Source organism: Hypanus sabinus, chromosome 31 (assembly GCF_030144855.1).
Source record: "Hypanus sabinus isolate sHypSab1 chromosome 31, sHypSab1.hap1, whole genome shotgun sequence".
Taxonomy (NCBI): domain Eukaryota; kingdom Metazoa; phylum Chordata; class Chondrichthyes; order Myliobatiformes; family Dasyatidae; genus Hypanus; species Hypanus sabinus.
The window spans coordinates 15647320-15668351 of record NC_082736.1 but is presented as its reverse complement, the minus strand read 5'-3'; the positions used below and the strand labels follow the sequence as shown (position 1 = coordinate 15668351).

The window sequence follows — 21032 nt, the reverse complement described above, 5'->3', positions numbered from 1 at the left end:
ACCCCGTTATTGTTTCTCTGGCCTGATTTTCTAGCAGTCCAATATCCAGTCTCATCTCTTCTTTGTTCTACATAGTTGAAAAAGCTTAAACTATCCACTATGATAATATTTGCTCTATCCACTATGATAATATTTGCTAGCTTGCTTGCATATTTAATCTTTATCCTCTTTAGGTTGCTCTCTGTAAGGTGTTAGAAGCTTCCCAATCCTCTGTATTCTGACTATTTTTTTCTTTGTTTTATGCCCTCCCTTTTGGTTTTACATTAGCTTTGACTTCCTTGTCAGCCACAGTTGTACTATTTTGCCATTTGAGAATTTATTTGTTTATGGAATACATTTATCTTGTACCTCCCTCATTTTTCTCAGAAACTCTCACCATTGCTCCTCTGCTGCTATCTCTGCCAGAATCTCCTTCCAATTTACTTTAGCCAACTCCTCTCTGATACCACCGTTACTACCTTTACACCACTGAAACACTGCTGTGTCAGACTGTATTCTGTCCCTATCCAATTTCAAGTTGAACTCAATGATACTGTGATCACTGCTTCCTAAGGGTTCTTTTACCTTAAGTTCCCTAATTGCCTCCTGTTCATTAAATAACACACAATTCAGTATAGCTGATTCCCTAGTAGGGTCACTGACAAACTGTTCTAAAAAGACATCTCTTAGGCATTCACCAAACTCACTGTCTTGAGATCTGTTTCTACCCTGATTGTCCCAGTTGACCTGGATGTTGAAATCACCCATGAAATCTCCAATAACATTGCCTTTTTGACATGCCTTTTCTATTTCCTGTTGTAATCTGTGGTCCACATCCAAACAACTGTTGATGGCCTGTTTACAACTGCATCAATGTCCTTTTACACTTGCAGTTTTTTTTAAATTCTACTCACAATGATTCAACATCTTATGATCCTATGGCACATCTTTCTACTGATTTGATACCATTCTTTACCAGCAGAGCCATGCCATCCCTATTGCCTACCTTCCTGTCCCTCAGATATGTCTAACTTGGGCATTTAGCTCCCAACTATAAATATTTTTCAGCCATGATCCTGTGATAATCACATTGTATATGACAATCTGTAATAGGGCAATAAGATTATCCATCTTAATTTTTATACTCTGTGCATTGATGTATAACACTTCAAGTATTGGATTTGCTACCCTTATTGATTCTGCATCCCTCTGCTGGCTGCAGTTATGTCCTATCATCTGCTCACTCTTCCTGACAGTGTGACTGCATGCTATCTTTTCTTTCCATACCATCTGTACTATCCTGAGTCCTTTCAGGCCAGTTCTCACACCCCTGCCAAATTAGTTTATACCCTCCCCAACAGCTCTAACAATCCAGCAGTATGCCCACAAGAAAATAAATCCCAGGGTTGTGTATGATGTCAGAAATGTATTTTGATAATACATTTACTTTCAGCTTTGAGTTTTGTAGTAGAGAGCTGGGTGTTGTACAGGTCTGTGTCCTCACTGGCCGGTGCTGTGCTCTGGCAGCTCAGTGTGCTTGGAATATGATGTCACTGTTTTTACTGAAGTGTGTCCTTATTACACAATTGATCTTGTGGAGCTTAAAATACTCACTGGAGACTAGAATCATTTTTTCAGACTATTACTGGTCACAGGATCATTCTGGGATGATCTGGACTATTTGACCATCAAGTTTATACCAACTCCTGCTACAACATTTCTACAGTCCCATTCCCCACTCTGTTCCCACAGCTCTGCAGGTTATTTCCCCTGAAGGACCTGTCTAATTCCTCTTTGAACACTGGTTGGTCCTGCCACAATCTGGTGAGACCCATATTTCCCAAGGAGAAGTCAAGAAAATCTCCCTCCCTGGTGGATCATCTACATACTGTTTCAGGAAACTTTGCTGAAAACTCTTAACAAATAATTCCCCATCCAAGTCTTATGTGGTAAGAGAGTCCCAGTCACTCTGGGGAGATTATTCACTATAGATACTCTGTTGTTTTTACATCAGTCCAAAACCTGCCAAAATATCTGTTCCTCACTTCTACTGGTTATTGGAAACCCTACAGTATAATCCCATCACTGCAATTGCACCTTTCTCATTCCTGAGTTCCACCCACATTGTCTCCCTGAATGAGCCTCCAGGATTACCTTGAATTTGTGACATTCTGCCTGATCAGCAGTACAGCTCCCCAACCTCATTCACCTCCCTCTGGACTGTCTGAATCTGATCCTGGGATGTTTTGCTACCCGTCCTGTCCTCTGTAATGGATGAATCTCTGTGCCATGTACTAATCCAGCCTCTAAGTACATCTGCATTAACTGTTTCTCACCCGGCACTCATACAAACACACTTCAGCCCCTCAGTGTCACTGTGCTCATTAATTTGGCCTAACTATGCAGTGGTGTACTGAGCCAATGGCATCAACATGGGTGATGCCATCTGAGAATAAATGGATTAGAAAGGCTGACTCTGTTATTGGAGTCAAACTAGACACACTGGAGGCCCTGGAACAAAGGACCCTGCTGAAAATCCTGACAATTCTGGACAATGTTTCTCACCCTCTGTATGCCTCCTTGGCTGAACAGAGGAGCATCTTCAGTAACAGACTAACACCACTGTGCTGCTCCAAGGAGCGCTGTATGAAGTCATTCTGACCCTCGGCTCTGTAATGAGTCAACCTGTAGCCGGGGAAGTGATGACACCCCTCATGTCAGACTGTTTGCAAAAACTTTTTATTGTTTCTCTTACTTCAAATATTTGTTTATCTGTGCACTTGTAGTGCTACTGAGACACTGTAATTTGTCTATTTGGACTTAATTTCTGTGTTAATACACATCCGTCAATGCCACGACTGACCTTTCACTCTTCCCATCTCCTCTCCTGAAAAAAAACTCAATGATCCACGTAACTAAAACCCTCCGTCCTGCACCAGCTTGTTAGCCACACATATAATTGTACCACCTTTTTATTTATTCCCTCGCTAGCAGGTGACACTGGGATTATGCCCCCCCACCCCCCCCCCCCCGCAAGAGTCTCTATTTTTTCCCCCCAACTGCTTCAGTCTCTTTGCAGGAATTTGTCTCTTGTTAGATCCAATATGGACACGGCCTCTGGCTGCTCACCCTGCCCTTTCAAAATGGCCTGTACTTGTTCAGTCACATCCTTAAACCTGGTACCAGGGAGGTAATGCACCATCCTGCAGTCTCTCTGCTTGCCACAGATACACCTGTCTGTGACCCGGGCTAAAGAATCCCCCGTCACTGAGGCTCACCGAGAACACAGAACAGTACAGCAGTGTCTGGCCCTTCTTCCCATGATGTCTGTGCTGAACACGATGCCAAATGTAACTAAATCTCTTCAGCCTGCATATGATTCATGAGCTTCAATTCTCAGAATATTCAATGGCGTATCTAAAACCCTATTCAATGTCATTATCATATCTACTTCAACCACTCCCCATGGCAGCCCAAACCCGGCCCTCACCACTCTCTGTCCGGAAACAGAAATCTTAGCTGCCTGAAATCCACCTTTAAATTCTCACCCTGGCATTTTAAAGCTGTGCCTTCTCATATTTGATATTTCTACCCTGGGGAAGTTATTCTGACTGTCTACCTTGTCTGCACCTCTCATAGTTTTATTAAATTCCCTCACGTCTCCCCTCAGCCTCCTTCACTCCAGGGAAAACAGTCCCCGTGTGTGTCTGATCTTTCCTTGTAACTCAATCCCCCAGTCCAGGAAACATTCCTGTGAATAATTTCTGCACCTTTCCAGCTTAATCACATCCTTCCTCTCGTGATGACCAGAACTGCACAGGGTACTCCTGGTGTGGGGTAATTATTGATTTGTACAACTGTAATGTGATGCCCCAACTCCTCTCAAAGCCTTTGCCAATGAAGGTAAGCATGTCATGCACCTTCTTCACCACCTTGTCTACCTGTGTTGGTACTTTGAGGGAACTATGTACCTATGCCTCAGGTTTATCTTTTCCGTAACACTCCTCAGGATCCTGCCATTCATTGTGTGTGTCCTGACCTGCTGTAACATCCCAAAATACATCATTGTGCATTTGTCTGACACTGTAAAAACACTTCTCTGTTTCTCTGCACCAGCACCCCAGCAATAAATGTCAATGAACCATTCACCTCTGAACCTTGGTCATATATGGTCTTATGAAAACCTCACTGCTCCTGTCTCCATTTTGCTGTGCAGGCACACCTCGACCCCTCTCTATTTCTTTCATTTATAATTTTTCTCCATATAAATAGTAGTGAATTTTGATTCCTCCTACCACATCCCATCACACTTAACACATTAAACTCCATTTACCAAATATCCGACTCACCATCTTCCCCATATCCTGTTGTAGAGACCAAATGTCCAATCAGAACATGCCCATACCACATTCCCATCATTAACAATCGTGGATTCCTCACTCTCTGCCACTCCTCCAGGTCACTAATATCAATAGTAAATAATGAAGAGTCCAGGACAGGTTGCTGGGGCACTCCAGTAGTTATGTCATCCCAGTCTGAAACAGACCTGTTACTCTGTCTCAGTATGATAACCAGTCTTCAGTCAATATTTACACACTTCCTTCCCAGTACTCTCTGGTCTTGTGCACCAGCCTTTCATATGGCACCTTGGCAAATGGCTCCTGACAATCCAAAATCACAGCTTCTCCAACTTCCCCTGAAAAGTCTCAAATCTCTGGTATGTTTGTAAAACATGACTTAACATTCAGTAACCCAGGTTACAGAGACAAAAACCAGGTTTCAGATGGACAGGGTGGTGAAGAGTCTTTTGGAACACTGGCCTTCAGTCAGGGCACCGAATATAAAAGCTGGGATGAAATGGTACAGTTGTAAAACACGTTGGTTTGGCCGCATTTCATAAATAGTGTTTAGTTTTTGTGACCGTGCTGTATGACAGGCACCATTGAGCTGGAAAGAGTGCAGAGGAGATTTACGGGGATGATACTGGCTCTCGAAGGACTGATTTGTGGCAAGTGTTTTGGATGATTTTCCTTGGAATACTGGAGAATGAGTGGTGATATTGCAGAGGTGTATAAAATTGTAGGGGGCCTGAGTTGGGCCAAAGATAATTTTTTTTTTGCCAGGTTTGGGGAATCAGGAACTGGAGGGCATTGGTTTGAGATGAGATTTAATAGGAACCTGAAGGGCAAATTTTCCACACACAGCTTGGTCAGTAAATGGAATGAGCTGTCAGTGGGAGTGGTTGAATCAGATACATTAAAATGTTAAAACGCAAGCACAAGGAAATCTGCAGATGCTAGAAATTCAAACAACAACACACACAAAATGCTGGTGGAACACAGCAGGCGAGGCAGCATCTGTCGGAGAAGCACTGTCAACGTTTTGGGCCGAGACCCTTCGTCAGGACATTAAAAAGTTACTTTGACAGGTAGATGGGAAATAAAGGTTTTGAAGGATATGGGTCAAATGCAAGAAAATGGGACAAAGAGGAGGATAACCTTGTTCATAATGTGGTGGTGAGGGGGTTACTGACCACGAGCTGAGATGGGAAGTTTGGTCAGTGTGTACAGTTCGTTTCTGTGCTGTGTGAATCTGACTGTAAACCTTCTTGGCTTAGTTCAATGACATTAACCTTTTCTAAATGACTTGTTATTTCTTCACAGATTATAGACTCCAGTAGCTGAAGTGAAGTTAACTGGACTACAGTCACCTGCTTTTTATCTTCCACCCTTCAACAATGGTTTTCAACTCCACTGGGACCTTTCCGTAACAGTGAGTTTTAACAGACTTCAATGTCTCTACTTTCTCTCCAGACTTCCTGTGAAACCCTCCAGTGCAGGTCGTTGTGACCTGGTAATGTTTGCTTTTAGTCCCATTAGTTTCTCCCTCCTGATGGTGGTTGTTACACATTATTGCGCAATGTTGAAATTTCACTGTTAGATATCTGTGGGATGTTTGCTGTGTCCCCATTGTGAACACTAATGCAAATTATTGAGTTAACTTATCTGCTTTTTCCTTGTTAGTTTTAGATTTTGTCTCATCACTGGTTCCTGGAAAAATCCTGATCCTCTTCTACCGCCAACCCTTGCCTGTTTATATGCTGTTTGATTTAATATTTCCTTTGAACTCCATTGACCACAGAAGGTTGTTTGCTGTCTCTGATCCCTCTGTCTGATCGGTATCAATGTCTACTGAGTGTTATGAACAGTCTCCTTAAACATCGCCACTGGTTGTTACTGATCTGCCCCTGCGCCTATTTACCCCAACTGCCTCAGGCAACTCCACTTTCACATCACTGTAATTGCCTTTAATTTGGTTGAGGACATTGGTTCTGGACCCTGGTGTTCATCCTCAGTCTGTGGTCTGGAGTTCTCCCACATTGTGATCACTTCTTCAGGGATCCTTCACCACAAGATCTCTCTGTATTCCCACTTCATTACACAGATTATATCTGATATGTCCTGTTCCTGGGTAAGATCCTGCTGTAAGAAACTGTCTCTGACCACTCCACAAATTCCTCTTCCACTGTACCAGTTTGATTAGTTTAATCAGTACACAGACTGAAGCAAACAGACAACAAAATGCTGGAGGAGCTCAGCAAATGGTCGACATTTCGGGCTGAGAACCTTCATTGGGATTAGAAAGAAAGGGACTAAAGCCAGAATAAGGTGGTGGGGGAAGGGTCAGAGGATTTGTGAGTGGGGTTGTGTGGTTTGTGGAGGGATGATGATGCGAAGAGCTTGGTGACAGGCAGAAAAGGCAAAGAGAGGAAGAGAAAGGAATCCATTAGGACAGAACGTTAGACCATGGAATGACACAAAGGAGGTGGAGAACCAGAGAGAGTTGATGGGCAGGTCATGAGGATGTGTGAGGAGAAGTTAAGGGGTTAAATGGCACCAGAATGGGGGAAAAGTCAGAAAAAAAGGAGCGGTTTGGGAGAGGGGTGAATAAAGGGTAGTGATTTCCAGAATTTGGAGAAATCAATGTTCATGCTGTCGAAATTGGAGGCTACACAGTCAGAATATGAAATGTTGCTCATCTAACATGTATTTGGCGTCATTGTAGTAGTAGAGGAGGCCGTGGACAGACTTTGTAGTGATGGCCCTCTGCTGGGTCAGGGTCGACCATGGATATTGTACCCTCGCTGTGAAAGTCAATTTGCAAGCCAGGGTAGTATGATACATAAAGCAAGCTGTTGCCCATGCAGGGGCTCCTGCTCTCCACACTGCTGCTGAATCCAGAGCTACGGCAGAGACCGATGGGGTCAGACACCAATGGTATCACAGGATTGCCAGTCTGCATTGAACATCGGACTGACAGGGAATCCAGCTCTGGATTTTTCCTCGGGGTTTACTCCCGAAGCCTTCCCCATGAATGGGTCTAGCCACAAGCCAGTAGAGGTTTCAGATCAGAATTTTCCTTCCACTAGATGAGCTGCCAACCGTGGGTGAAAGCCCTATCTGCCCATAGCAGTTAGTTATATGATGCCAGTAAACCCATTTAGACCCTCCCCGTCACTAGAAAGAGTTTGTCAGGCTTTGTAGCGAAGCCATTATGTAAAAGCCCGGAGCTGGACTTGGTTGACAGAGACAATTTGAAGCAGCAATTAATAGGAAGTGACAGCTTGTCCTCATTACTACCCCACCACTGGTTAAGACAGCTGTAAGGCACCGATATGTCAGTCTGTGAATGGGAAATGGAACTAGAATGGGTTGCCACTGGCAGATTGTGGTTGTTGCAGCTCACAGAGCAAAGGTACTGGATGTAGTGGTACCCCAATCTGCTTTTGATTAAATCTCTCATGACAATCACATTTCCATTCTCATCGCTCTTTGATATTTCCCATTTTGTGCTTTATCCCATCGGGAGAAACACCTGAGGATCTTGAGACCAGTCCTCCCTGTGTCTTCTTTCCCTCCCCTTTCACCATCACTGTCCCTACATGTAAGGTACCTATAAAAAGTATTCATGCTGCTTTAAAGATTTCATGTTTTATTGTTTTACAACATTGAATGACGGTGGATTGAATTTGGCATTTGTTTTACTGATCATGAGAAAAGGACTGTTGTGTCAAAGTGAAAACAAATCTCCACAAAGTGCTTTAAATTAATTACAGATATAAAACACAAAGTAATTGACTGTATAAATATTCACCCCCAAATCATCACTGGTACAGCCAGGTAGTTTTAGGAATTACATTATCAGTTAAGTGGAGGTCAAGGTGTTTCAATTGATTGTAGTAAAAATACACGACTGTTGGTAGTCAGTATCCTGGGAGAAACTAAACAATAAAAACAAATTAACACTCTGAGCAGCTCAGCAAAAAGGTAATTGAAAAAACACAATTCAGGAGATGGATACAAGAAAATGTTCAAGTCACTGAATATCCCTTGGAGTACAGTTAAGTCCTGAAATGGAAAGAATATGGCAGAGCTGTAAATCTGCCAGAATCAGGCCATCCTCAAAAACTGAGTGACTGTGCAAGAAGGGGACGAGTGAGGGAGGCCACCAAGAGACCTATGCTAACTCCAGAGAAATAACAGTCTTTAATGGCTGAGATGGGAGAGACTGTGTATACAACAACTGTTGCCCAGATGCTTCACCTGTCAGAGCTTTTTGGGAGAGTGGCAAAGAGAAAGCCATTGTTGAAAAAAACTCATGAAATCTCACCTGGAGTTTGCCAGAAGACTCTGAAGTCAACTGGAAGAAGGTTCTATAGTCTGATGAAACAAAATTGATCTCTTTGGCCATCAGATTAAGCACTAAGCTTGGCACAAGACAAGCACCGCAGAGCTTCAAAAACACACCATCCCAGCATGATGGAGGCTGCATTATACTCCAACTGGCCCTGAAAGGCTCATAATAGTGGGCAAAATGAACGCAGCCAAATAGAGTGAAATCTTGGAGGAGAACCTAATTCAGTCTGCAAGTGAATTGTGACTTAGGAGAAGATTCATTTTCCAGCAGGAGAATGACTGCAAGTATTAAACCAAAACTGCACAGGAATGACTTAAAATCGAAGTTAATGTCCTGGAGTGGCCAAGTCAAAGTCCAGGCCTCAATCCAATTGAGAATTTGTGACCGGACTTGAAAAGATCTGTTCGCTCATGAACGGCATGCAATCTGCCAGAGCTTCAGCAATTTTGTAAAGAAGAATGGGGAAAATTTTCAGTGTCCAGATGTGCAAAGCAGATAGAGACCTATCCACACAGAGCCAACGGTAATTACTGACAAAGGTGCATCAGCTAATTACTGATTTGAAGGAGGTGAATACCAATGCAATTAAATTGTTTTTTGTTTTATATTTGCAAATAATTAGTCACTTTGTAAAGATCTGTTTTTCACTTTGACTCCAGAGAGTCCATTCTGCTGATCAGTGTGGGAAAATAAAGCCAAATTAAATCCACTGTGAATCAATGTTGCAAAACAATAAACATGAAAACCTCCAAAGGAGACTGAATACTTTTGATGGCGCTATATCCACCCCTTTACCAGCACGTTATGAACAAATCCACCCTGCTCCTTTCCATTTTGCCGATTCCGTGTGGAACATTAAACATGCAGGAATGTCAAATTCCCAGTCCACGTCTCTGTAACCATGTCCCTGCAATAGCTGGTACATCAAACATATTCGTCAGTACACAATATGGAACAGATGGCAACCCGTCCTTCAGTCCACAATATCTGCACCAATCATAACAATATTGAGACTTTATAAAGTACTGGTGAGGTCTCACTGGAGTATTGTGAGCATTTGTGGGCCCTTTGTCTTTGGAAGGATGAGCTGAAACTGGATATGTTTCAAAGGAGATTCTCAAAATTGTCTCCAGGATGAAACAGCTTGGCATATGAAGAGCGTTTGATTGCTCTGGGCCTGTACTCACTGGAATTTAGGACAATGAGGGCTGACCTAATTGAAACCTATTGAATGGTGAAAGGCCTTGATAAAGTGGATGTGCAGAGGATGGGAGTGTCTAAGACCAGGGATGCAGCCTCAGAATAGAGCATCATCCTTGTAGAATGTGCAGATGAGGAATTTCTTTAGCTAGAGAGTGGTGAATCTGTGGAATTTGTTGCCTCGGGCAGCTGTGGAGCCAAGACATTATGTGTATTTAAGGCAGAGGTTGGTAGATTCTTGATTGATCAGATCATGAAGGGTTATAGGGAGAAGGCAAGAGACTGGGGCTTGGAGGGAAAATGGATTAGCCGTGATGAAATGACAGAGCAGATTTGACGGGCCTAATTCTGATCCTATATCTTAGAGTCTATATCACCACTTCTGAAACCATGATCAATTTTGTCAAGCGTGATCTGCCCACGCAAAACCATGCTGATTGTCCCTAAGCAGGCCATGCCTTTCTAACTGTGCATAAATCCTGTACCTCAATATCCTCCTCAGTAGGTTCTCTGCCACTGAAGTGAGGCTGCCTTGCCGATAGATTCCTGGATTCTTGTTATTTCCCTTCTTGATCAAAACTGTAACATTTGCAACACTCAAGTCCTGTGGACCTCACATGTTGTGATCAAGGACACACTGGTCCTTGTCAAATTGCCAGCAATCTGCTGACTTGCTTCTTTCACTATTGTAGGGCTCCTGGAGTCTTACCCATCTTACTGCTTTTCAGACGTCCCAGCACAACCTCCTCCTTAATCTCAACACATCTCTGCATATTAGCATGTTCCACTCTGTTTTCATTCACATTCAGTTCCTTCTCCTCAGTAAATATTGACACAACATACTCATTTAGTACCTCAGCCACTTGGTCTGACTTCAACCTCATCATTTCTCCTTTAATCTTGAGTTGACCTTTCCATTCTCTAGTTAGCCTTGTTTTATTAACAGAAATCAAAAGGCCTTGGGATTATCTTTGGTCCTACATTGCAAGGACAGTTTGTGGCCCCATTTGGCCTCTCCTATCACCTGCTTTAGCATTTCTCCGCTATCTTTATATTTCAAAGACACCCAGTCTGATTTTAGTTTCATAAACCTTCCATATCCTTCTGACTAAATTTAGGATCTCTCCATTCATCCAAACTTTCCTTGCCTTACCATCATTGTCCTTACTCCTTACAGGAACATGCTGATCCTGAACTCTGAGCTGCTGGTCTTTAAACAACACCCACATGTCAGATGTGGACTTGTCTGACAGTGGCTGCTCCCAATCAATGCCCCGTGGTTTCTGTCTTACTCCGTACTAACCTGCCCTCCTGCAATTCAGATTTTATTCTTCCTCATCACTATGGAAAAAAAATAAGATCCCAGAATATTCACTGACTCTTAGCTGTCAGCTGGCCTGGCTCATTTCCCAAAACTAATTCCTCCTGTTCTCTCCTCTCGTTGGAGTCTGTACATAATGTTTCAAACACTCTTGAGATTCGCTGAAGAAATCTTGTGCATCTTAGTAGTAAACAAGTTCCAATCAATTCTAGGGAAGATAAAGTCCCCGCACTGGTCATTGGGTCCAGTATGATAATCCTATCAGTGTAACTGCAGATTGCCTCTGTAAATGAGCCTTCCAGTTTGTTGTGACATTCCCAGTGGGGTAACCTCTATTCCTGTTAAACCCCACTCACATGTAAAACAATGAAATGCAGGAGCGTTGAGCTGCCAGCCCTGTCTGTCCGATAACAGAATACTCCTAATGTTGAAATAAACTCATTTCAGCCCATCAGTCCCAGCATGTTTATTAGCCTGACATTGGCTCTCGTTCTTTTCAGACTGTCTTGTCATACATGCATTCTCCCACTTGCTACTCCAGTTCAAACTCTGCCAAATGACACCATCAAACCTCCTGGTGAGGATGTTGGTTCCCCTCCGGTTCAGATGGAAATGGCCTTGTTTGTCCCGGTCTCCCACCTGCCTGGAAGGGAGCCCATTGATCCCTGAATCTGAAGACCTCCCTCCTACATCAGTTCCTCAGCAACAATATTAAACTGCACGAAATATCATTTTCTCACCACACCAGCACAAGGTTTGACCCACAATTCCGTAATTACAATGCTGGAAGTCCTGCTTTTTAACCTAGTTCCCGAAAATCACTTTGTAGGACCTCATACCTGCTCATTTAAACCCTTTGCTGTAGCACCAAGAAAGATCTCCATTAACATATTGGCTCCTCTCCTCCTCGGACCCGTCTCACCTTTCTTTCGGGACCCCAATGATCCATGTATGTGAAGCCCCCACCCACCTCGCACCAGCTCCGCAGCCACCACTTTACCTGGGCCTTAGAAGACACCAGAAGCGCGGTATATATATATCCTTTTCTCTGCCTATGTATGCTGTTCCTTTACGTGACCGGACTTTCATTTCCAGCGTGAAGTGACTGCACCCTCCCCCACCAACTGCTGTGTGTGAGGACGCTCGCACTGGTCATGGGGCCGGGGAGGGACAGACCGAGGTCCTTGGGTATTGGCGGGTGTGGTAAAGTGAAGGCGGAGCTGGACGATGAGAGGCCGCTCTCGGCTCTGTCCGTCACTCTGACTCTGTCTCCTCCCCTCCCTGCCTCTGTCTCTCTGCGCGTTTTTTGGGCAGGTCGGGGCGCTGTGTATAAAAGGAAACAGCAGTATTTGGTTTGTCACTGAGTAGCGACCTGAGTGAAGCAGTTTCATATCTGGCAGAGGGAAAGGAGGCAAAGGACTGGGCAAAGGAGGAGCCAAGCGGCACCGTAAAGTGCTCCGTGATAACATCCAGGGCATCACCAAACCGGCCATCCGGCGTCTGGCTCGCCGTGGCGGCGTCAAGCGGATCTCGGGTCTGATCTACGAGAAGACCAGCGGGGTGCTGACGGTTTTCCTGGAGAATGTGATCCGGGATGCGGTCACCTACACTGAACACGCCAAGCGCAAGACGGTCACTGCCGTGGATGTGGTGTACGCTCTGAAACGCCAGGGCCGCACTCTCTATGGCTTCGGCGGCTGAAAATCTCCCACTTCCTCCCGAGAACACAAAGGCTCTTCGAAGAGCCACACAGCGAGAGCCGTGTCCACCAACTTTTAATTTTTTTTAATCGATCTACTGTATTCATCGGATGCCATTTGAAATCGATTAATCTGTGCCGCTTGAAATGTAGCTGCAATTCTGTCTTTACAGTTGCTGATTACCGTAAATGCTGAATGCATTTATATTGATCTTAATCTTCCTGTCCGTGTGGGACAGAAATTAGTTCCCTCGTTTAGAGAAACGATTCCGTAATTATGCATTCAAATCTTAACTGAGGGATTTAGATATTAAATGAAACTGAAAATGTATGATCGGTGATAGAATTAATTGTAAATAATAAGAATTTATCAAGCACCATTGCTGGGCGCGCTGAAATTGGCGGGCGATTTGAAATCCATCAGGCACCAATCCCAGTGCATTCCGATTGGATGAAGTCCGACTGCCAGGTAACAGTTTCCCATTTTGTCCTAAATTGTTCTTTGCTGCCAGCCTGCTTGAAATTAATAAACCAACTGCTGCAAGTAGATCCTTTAATAGACAGCTGGTGTTCAGCTAATCATAAGTCCCTTCCCAGCGGTATAAAAGCCTGTGCTGGAACCCGTTTTGTCTGTCTTGTTTGTGTATTTCAGCCTGTGTTCTCACTCCCAAAGCAGAATGGCCCGCACCAAGCAGACTGCAAAGCACAAGCAAATCGACTGGTGGTAAAGCTTCTCGCAAACAGTTGGCAACCAAAGCGGCGCGGAAGAGCACTCCTGCCACCGGCGGAGTGAAGAAGCCTGATCACTACCGGCCCGGCACCGTGGCTCTGAGGGAGATCCGGCGCTACCAGAAATCCACCGAGCTGCTCATCCGCAAACTTCTCTTCCAGCGCCTGGTACGGGAGATAGCTCAGGACTTCAAAACCGATCTGCGTTTCCAGAGCTCTGCCGTCATGGCCCTGCAGGAGGCAAGTGAGGCTTAACTGGTCGGGCTCTTTGAGGATACTAACCTGTGCTCCATCCACGCCAAGCGAGTCACCAATATGCCTAAGGTGTAATCTCAATTCACTTTTTGACTGCTGTCTTCTTGAGCGCGGATTTCGACTTCGGCTTCTTGGCCGCCTTCGTCTTCGGGGCTGCGGCTTTATTGGGGCTCTTGGGCTTCGGCGCCGCTTTCTTAGCCGCTGGTTTCTTGGTGCCAGGCTTCTTGCTGGGAGATTTCTTGATTGCAGATTTCTTAGCCGATGGCTTCTTCGCTTTCTTCACCACCTTCACGGCACTTTTCCCTTTACTGGATTTAAAGGATCCCATAAGACCAGAGCCTTTCATCTGAACCAAGGAGTCGCTTTCCACTTTCCTCTTGATGCTCATCTTGATCTGGGGGCGACGTTTCACCTCATCAACACCGCTGCCGGCCAGAGCCTTCATGATGGCTGCACCGGACATACACTTCCTATCGCGACAACCCACCACGATCTTATCGATCTGTTCGCCCAGCGTGGGACCGGTTGGTTTGCTCCGGGCAGCCGCTTTCTTCTTGGGAGTCTTCTTTGCGGCGGCGGGTGCGGCTGGTGGAGCCATTTCGGCGGGTGCTGTCTCGGTCATGTCGGCGACTCTGATAAATCCTTCTCACAATCAGAACTGAATGAGAAATGAAGCGAAAGGTTGCGGCACAGAGCAATTTAAATGTAGCGAGCGGACGCGGCGGAGACATCCTGCTTTCAGCTCCCGGCAGCTTCATTTTTCTGTGTTTCTCTCTCCTCAAAAACTCGCCGATTCCAATTCAAATCGGACACTGCGGACACTCGGACTAGTCCCTGTCCGTCACTGAGGCCGGTATGTTTGCTGGAAAGAAAGAGTAGTTAGGATTAAAGGCAGCGCTTTCTGTTTTAACCCGTTTCATTACTGCATTGCCCGCGTTCTCTCTCCCGATAGTTGACCTGGTCTCTGCTTTGTGGCTGAATTATTTAAACTAATTAAAATTTTGTGGTTAATTTCCTCTTCGGGACTGAGCTGGAGAGTGGGGCACTTCCGTTACAGAAAAATCTTTTCATTTTTGACAGGAGACGCTGAGAAATCCTACGATGTGTTCAGACCCACAAACACAGTGACACTGGTCTAAGCCGCTGCTCCTTTAACTTACTCTCTCTGACACAATACACACTCAATGCTGGCGGAAATCAGCAACTCAGGCAGCATCAATGGTGGGAATAAACAGTCGACATTTTGGGCTGAGACCCTTCATCAGGACTCTGGTGGGAGATGCTGCCTGGCTTGCTGGGTTCCTCCAGCATTTTGTCCGCGTTGTTCACGATTCCCAGAATCTCTTGGCGTTCTGCTGACACAAAGTTTACATCTGCACTTTCATTGCATACCACTGCCGTCAAAATAAAATGATATTGTCTGACCAACCTCTCTGTGTAACTGAGAACCTCAGGTCCGGGAAACATCGTTGGAAAACTTTTCTGCACTCTCCCCCGTTTAACCCCGTTTCCTAAAACGGTGACAAGAGCTGTACAATAAGTGGGGCCTCCAGTCACTTACACAACTGTAACATAATGTCCCAACTGATATACTCAATCCCCTGACTAATGAAGACCAGCATGTTAAACCCCGTTCTTCACGACCCTGTCTACCAGTGACACCGCTTTCAATGAACTGTGTCTGAGAGATTTACCCCTAAATCTTTCCGGCCCAATACACTCCCCAATGACCAATCATTCATCGTGTAAGTTCTACACTGGTTTGACTTTGCAATGTGCACTGTCTCACATTTATCTGTATTGAAATGCATTTGCCACGCTGTGGCCCTCTTCACTAAATGATCAAGATTGCCTGGTTAAATAAGAAATACAGAATAAACTAAACAGTGTAAAAGTGGATCAGGGAGGGATGTGATTCTGAAGGTGAGAATGGGAAACCTGAATCCTGATCCATTCTTGCCTCTCTTTTACTCTTTATATGTCTGACAAAAATTCTTAGGTACCCTCCTTTATACAACTGGCCAGTTACTTTAATAATTCATTTGTTCTCTCCATGTTACTATTTTAGTTACCTTCTGTTCTTTTTAAGTTCCCTAATCCTTTAGCTTCCCCCTAACTTTTGTGATATTCTCTGCTCTCTCGTGTTCTTTTAGGCTGCCTTTGTCTTCCATTGTTGGTGATGGTTGCCTCATTCTCCCTTTCGAATATAGTTTCTGCTGAGGGATGAACTGATCCTGCATCTGCCAAATTACTCCTGGAAATTGAAGCTTTTCATACAAAGGTAATCTGGTTAATGCTGGGGAAGTCAAAATGCCTGACTGCTGTAAGCCTGTTCCCATTACACCTCTGTGTGATTTACCAACATGTCTGCTCCACAATATCTCAGCCTATTGGGAGGCGAGCAGTGTAATAGGGCGCTGAGTAGGCTACGGTCAATCATGGAAAACCCTGAACATCCTCTGCACAGCACCATCCAGAGACAGAGAAGCAGCTTCAGAGGCAGGTTGCTGTCAATGCAATGCTCCTCAGACAGGATGAAGAGATCATTACTCCCCAACGCTATTCGGCTCTAAAATTCAACCAACAGGGGCAAGACATGTTAAAGTGCCGGGGTTAGGACTGAGCTTAAGTTACCACTCAATGCACTTTAGTGAACTATTTAAGAACTTTTTAAAAGCTATTTATTAATGCTTTTTGGGAGGGTGATTTTAGATGCATATCATATTTATACTGAGTTAAATACTGTATGTAATTAGTTTTGCTACAATAAGTGTATGGGACACTAGAAAAATGTTGAATTTCCCCTTGGGATGAATAAAGTATCTATCTATCTATCTATCTATCTATCTATCTATCTATCTATCTATCTATCTATCTATCTATCTATCTATCTATCTATCTATCTATCTATCTATCTATCTATCTATCTATCTATCTATCTATCTATCTATCTATCTATCTATCTATCTATCTATCTATCTATCTATCTATCTATCTATCTATCTATCTATCTATCTATCTATCTATCTATCTATCTATCTATCTATCTATCTATCTATCTATCTATCTATCTATCTACATCAGAATCACCATTCATCATTTTATTTAAATCCTTTACTTAGAAAACCTCATCAAACCCCTCACTTGATACTGTAGTGCTGGTGTCCTTAATCAAACATACAACATCCCCCCACCTCTCAGGTAGCCCTTAAATGTTTCCCTTACACCTTAAACAACTTCCCTACCCTGACACAAACAGTGATCGCGTACTGATTTTGTAAAGCTTTGGATGGTCACCGGTCAGCTCCTTAATCTGTCGGGTGAGAAAGAGAGTCCCAGTCTGTCCAAACTTCTGCTAATAATTCAAATCCTCCAGTATCAGTAACACCCTCATCAAACCTCCCTCCACACTTTCCAGCTTCATGACATCCTTCCTGTAGCTGGGTGACTAGAACTGTGCACAATACAGTGCAATCTCACTTTGACGATTACAGTTGTCTTATGACATCCCAAATCCTGTACTCAGTTCCCTGACCAATGAAGACAAATAGGCCAAACATCATCTTCACTGTCCTGACTACCTGTGTTTCACTTTCAGTGAATGATGTTTCTGTATTCCATGGACACTCTGCAATACTCTCCAAGGAACAAAAATTTACTGTGCAGCTCCTTCCCTGGTTGGACTTCTCAAAATGCAAGAGCTCACACTTGTCCACATTCTTGTCCACAATCCAGCTGCCATTCTCTGGCCTGTTACGTACCCGTGACACGTGACAGTGGTGTACTTGCCATGTGACAGGTGTTGAAGCTAAACTGGACATGACGTCACTCCACCATCACAAGACCATTACCTCATTTTCCAGCCAGTAGAGGTCATGTAACAGGTTTTTTTTACAGGGTATAAAAGGAGGACCCCTCCCTGTGAGGAGGGGCAGTTCGTGGCAGGATTTGCCATGTTGATTTCATGCCACTGTGTGATCTAATATTATGACGCAGTGTGGTTTAAAGATGGAGTTTTATTTAATGCCTAAAGTTTAAAAGGTCATTGCCAGCAGTTTCGTTATAATACTGCTAGTTGAGAATCAGTGAAGAGTGAAGATTGTTCGGGAGTTAAAAGATCAAGGAAAGCCGATTTCAATGGTGAAATGGATTCGACCTTGTTTGATCCTCATTCGGAAGGAATTCGTTGACTGTCCCCGTGTTAATCCCTGTGAATAGCAGAAAGGATTGGGAACAGTTTTGTAAAGAAAAGTTCAGTGCCTTTAAGCCGTTTCATTTCACCTTCATAAATTCTTCGTGGGAAAAGTGTGGTTCGACTGGGAACTACAACACGACATGAAGGAGAATTTAAATCGTCTTAAAAAGTCTCTCCTTTAAATGGACTGTAAGCATTTTGAACTTTTGCAACATCGCTTTAAGAACTGTTATTGCAACATCGCTTCAAGAACTGTTTAAGCTGCTGCACAGCAGCTGATTTCCGGTTATGTGAGTGGTTTGTTTACTTTTGGGGGTTTGTTTTTCAGTGTTTAATAAACGTGTTATTTGTTATAAAAACCCTTGACTCAGTCATACATTTATTGTTGCTTGAATCCGTAACATAAATATGGGGGCTGCTTCCGGAATGGATCATTTGAGTTTAAATGCTTGTTAAATTTTGAATTGGTGTTTGCTTGTGAGTGGTATTCGGCAACAATGAATATTGATGGGTTTCTGGCTTCGCCAGACGTGGAGTTGTTAGCAAAGGCGAAAAAAAACTGAGGTGTCTGAGATAGGTTCTAGATTGCAACTTAAAGATATTTTGAAGACTACATCAAAGGTTCTAATACAGAGAAAAATCGCTTCACACTATGTGGATTCGGGTGATGTTGATGAATCGATTTTAGAGTTGTTTCCAATAAGAAATATAGAGATGCAGTTGCAAATCGAACAAATGAAGTTGGAACAAAATAAAGCAGAATTGAAGCATTGTAGGTTAGAAGCTGCTCAGAATAAAAGGGAATTTGAAAAAGCGATGACGGAATTAAAATCTAGGAATCTGTCTTCTGGGTCTAGAAAACTGTTTGTTGCTTGTCAAGAAATTAAATTGGTCCCTCCATTTAGTGAAACAGAAGTGGAAAGATATTTCCAACATTTTGAAACAATTGCTCAGATTTCAGAGTGGCCGAAAGATAAATGGTCACTGTTGTTACAGAGTGTCATTAAAGGCAAAGCACAACAAGTTTATACAGCCTTAACTGCTGTGTTAGCAGTTGATTATGATATTGTGGAAAGCATATTTTAAAACCATATGAATTAGTCCCAAAGTGTATAGAGAAAGATTCAGAAGTTTGAAGAAGTCTGTGGGAAAAAAACTTATGTGGAATTTGCCTATGATAAAGTTGTGTGTTTTGAGAGATGGGTTTCTTCTAAAAATGTAAATGGGGACTATGATACATTGAAAGAGCTGATTTTAATGGAGGAATTTAAAAGAAGCATCCCTTTTGAATTAGGGACCTACTTAAATGAGAGGGATACTGATACATTGCAGGACTGTGCTAGATTAGTTGATGAGTATGTTATAATCCATAAGAATAAATTTCCTCAGCGCAGAATTTTTAAGAGGAAAAATAACATGGAGACTCAAGGTAAATCAGAAATTAAATCAAAAGTTAATGAGAAAGGTAAGGAGGAAGGAAAATCTGTGAAGGAAAGACAGTTTGGTCTTATTTGTAACTATTGTAAGAAACCTGGCCATGTAATAGCTGACTGTTTCAGATTGAAAAAGAAAGAGAAGGAAGCAGTTCAAGATGCTTGTGTGCAACATACTGAAGCACCTGTAAAATGACAGGGTTTGATAAACACAAATGAGGTTTTGTTAGTCTGACCAAGTTAGAAAGGGATATGATCATTTTATAACTGAAGGGTTTGTATCCTTGAAAGAAGGATCTACTCTGGTGCCAATAAAAATCCTTAGGGATACTGGAGCTTCTCAACCACTGATGTTAGACAGTGTATTGAAGTTTAATGAAGAGTCTGATTCTGGTGAGGTAAATTATATATGAGGTGTTGGGAGTGATTTCATGCCTGTACATTTGCATAAAATAAATTTAAAGTCAGGGTCTGTTACAGGATTTGTTAAAGTACAATTACAGCATAGCTTACCTGTGAAGGATATTTCTTTATTGATAGGTAATGACTTGGCAGGTGGACAAGTTTTTCCTGAAGTGCATTTGACAATGGAGTCAGAGGAGCCAGAGATGAATCTTAACACAGATTCTTCCTGTGTTGTGATTAGAGCTATGGCTAAAAAGATTGATGCACAGAATGAGGTTGTTAATCATGACTGTTCAACTGAGGATTCGAGTTTTGAGGATGTGTCGGAGACTTTCTTACCTTTGTTGTTTGAACAAGATTCTTGGAGTAAGTCTGGCTATGAAGATTTATCTCTGTCTTGGAAGGAAATGATAGCAGAGCAGAATAGAGACCCTGAGATTATAAAATTAAGAGAACAAGCTGTATTAGATAGTGAAATTGAGAAGGTGCCAGTAGGATATTACTTGGAAAAAGGACTGTTGATGAGGAAGTGGATTAGTAAGGAAATACGCACTAATTTGTTGGACTATGTTTTGAAATTTAAGGACAGGTTACATAAAGCTTGTCGCTTAGCCATGGAAAATTTAAAATTGGCTCAGGAGAAAATGAAAACTTGGTATGATAAAGAAGCTAGGATGAGGATGTTTATGCCTGGAGATAAGGTGTTGGTTCTTTTCCCAGTGCAAATGAATCCTTTACAAGCTAGATTTCATGGTCCTTATGAAATTGTGTCTAAAGTCAATGATGTGGATTACGTGATAAAAACTCCAGATCGTAGAAGGTCAACACAACTTTACCATATAAATATGATAAAACCATATTTTTAGAAACAATCTGATACTGTGACTGTTATGGTTAGTGATAATGAGTTTGATTTAACTAGGAATATGATAGATGATTCATCTGAATTTCATTCTAAATCCAACATTGTTGCTGCTAGGTTCCCAAATTCAACCATTCTGGAAAATATTGATGAGAAACTAGCACATTCACAGCTAGAGCAGAAACAGCAGATGAAGGAATTAATTTTTAAATGCAAGGGTTTGTTTCCAGACGTTCTGAGAAGGACTACTATAGCTT

The 21032-nt window shown here is 43.0% G+C and overlaps 1 long non-coding RNA gene across 1 annotated transcript in view; it reads left to right on the top strand.

Annotated features, from left to right (window-relative positions):
• LOC132383913 (uncharacterized) overlaps positions 1 to 21032 on the top strand; it is a 41085-nt gene that overhangs the window by 9841 nt on the left and 10212 nt on the right. Inside the window, exons 2-3 of the long non-coding RNA XR_009508796.1 lie at positions 5643 to 5751; positions 16034 to 16161. This is a non-coding gene — a long non-coding RNA (uncharacterized LOC132383913). The remainder of the gene's footprint in view (positions 1 to 5642; positions 5752 to 16033; positions 16162 to 21032) is intronic.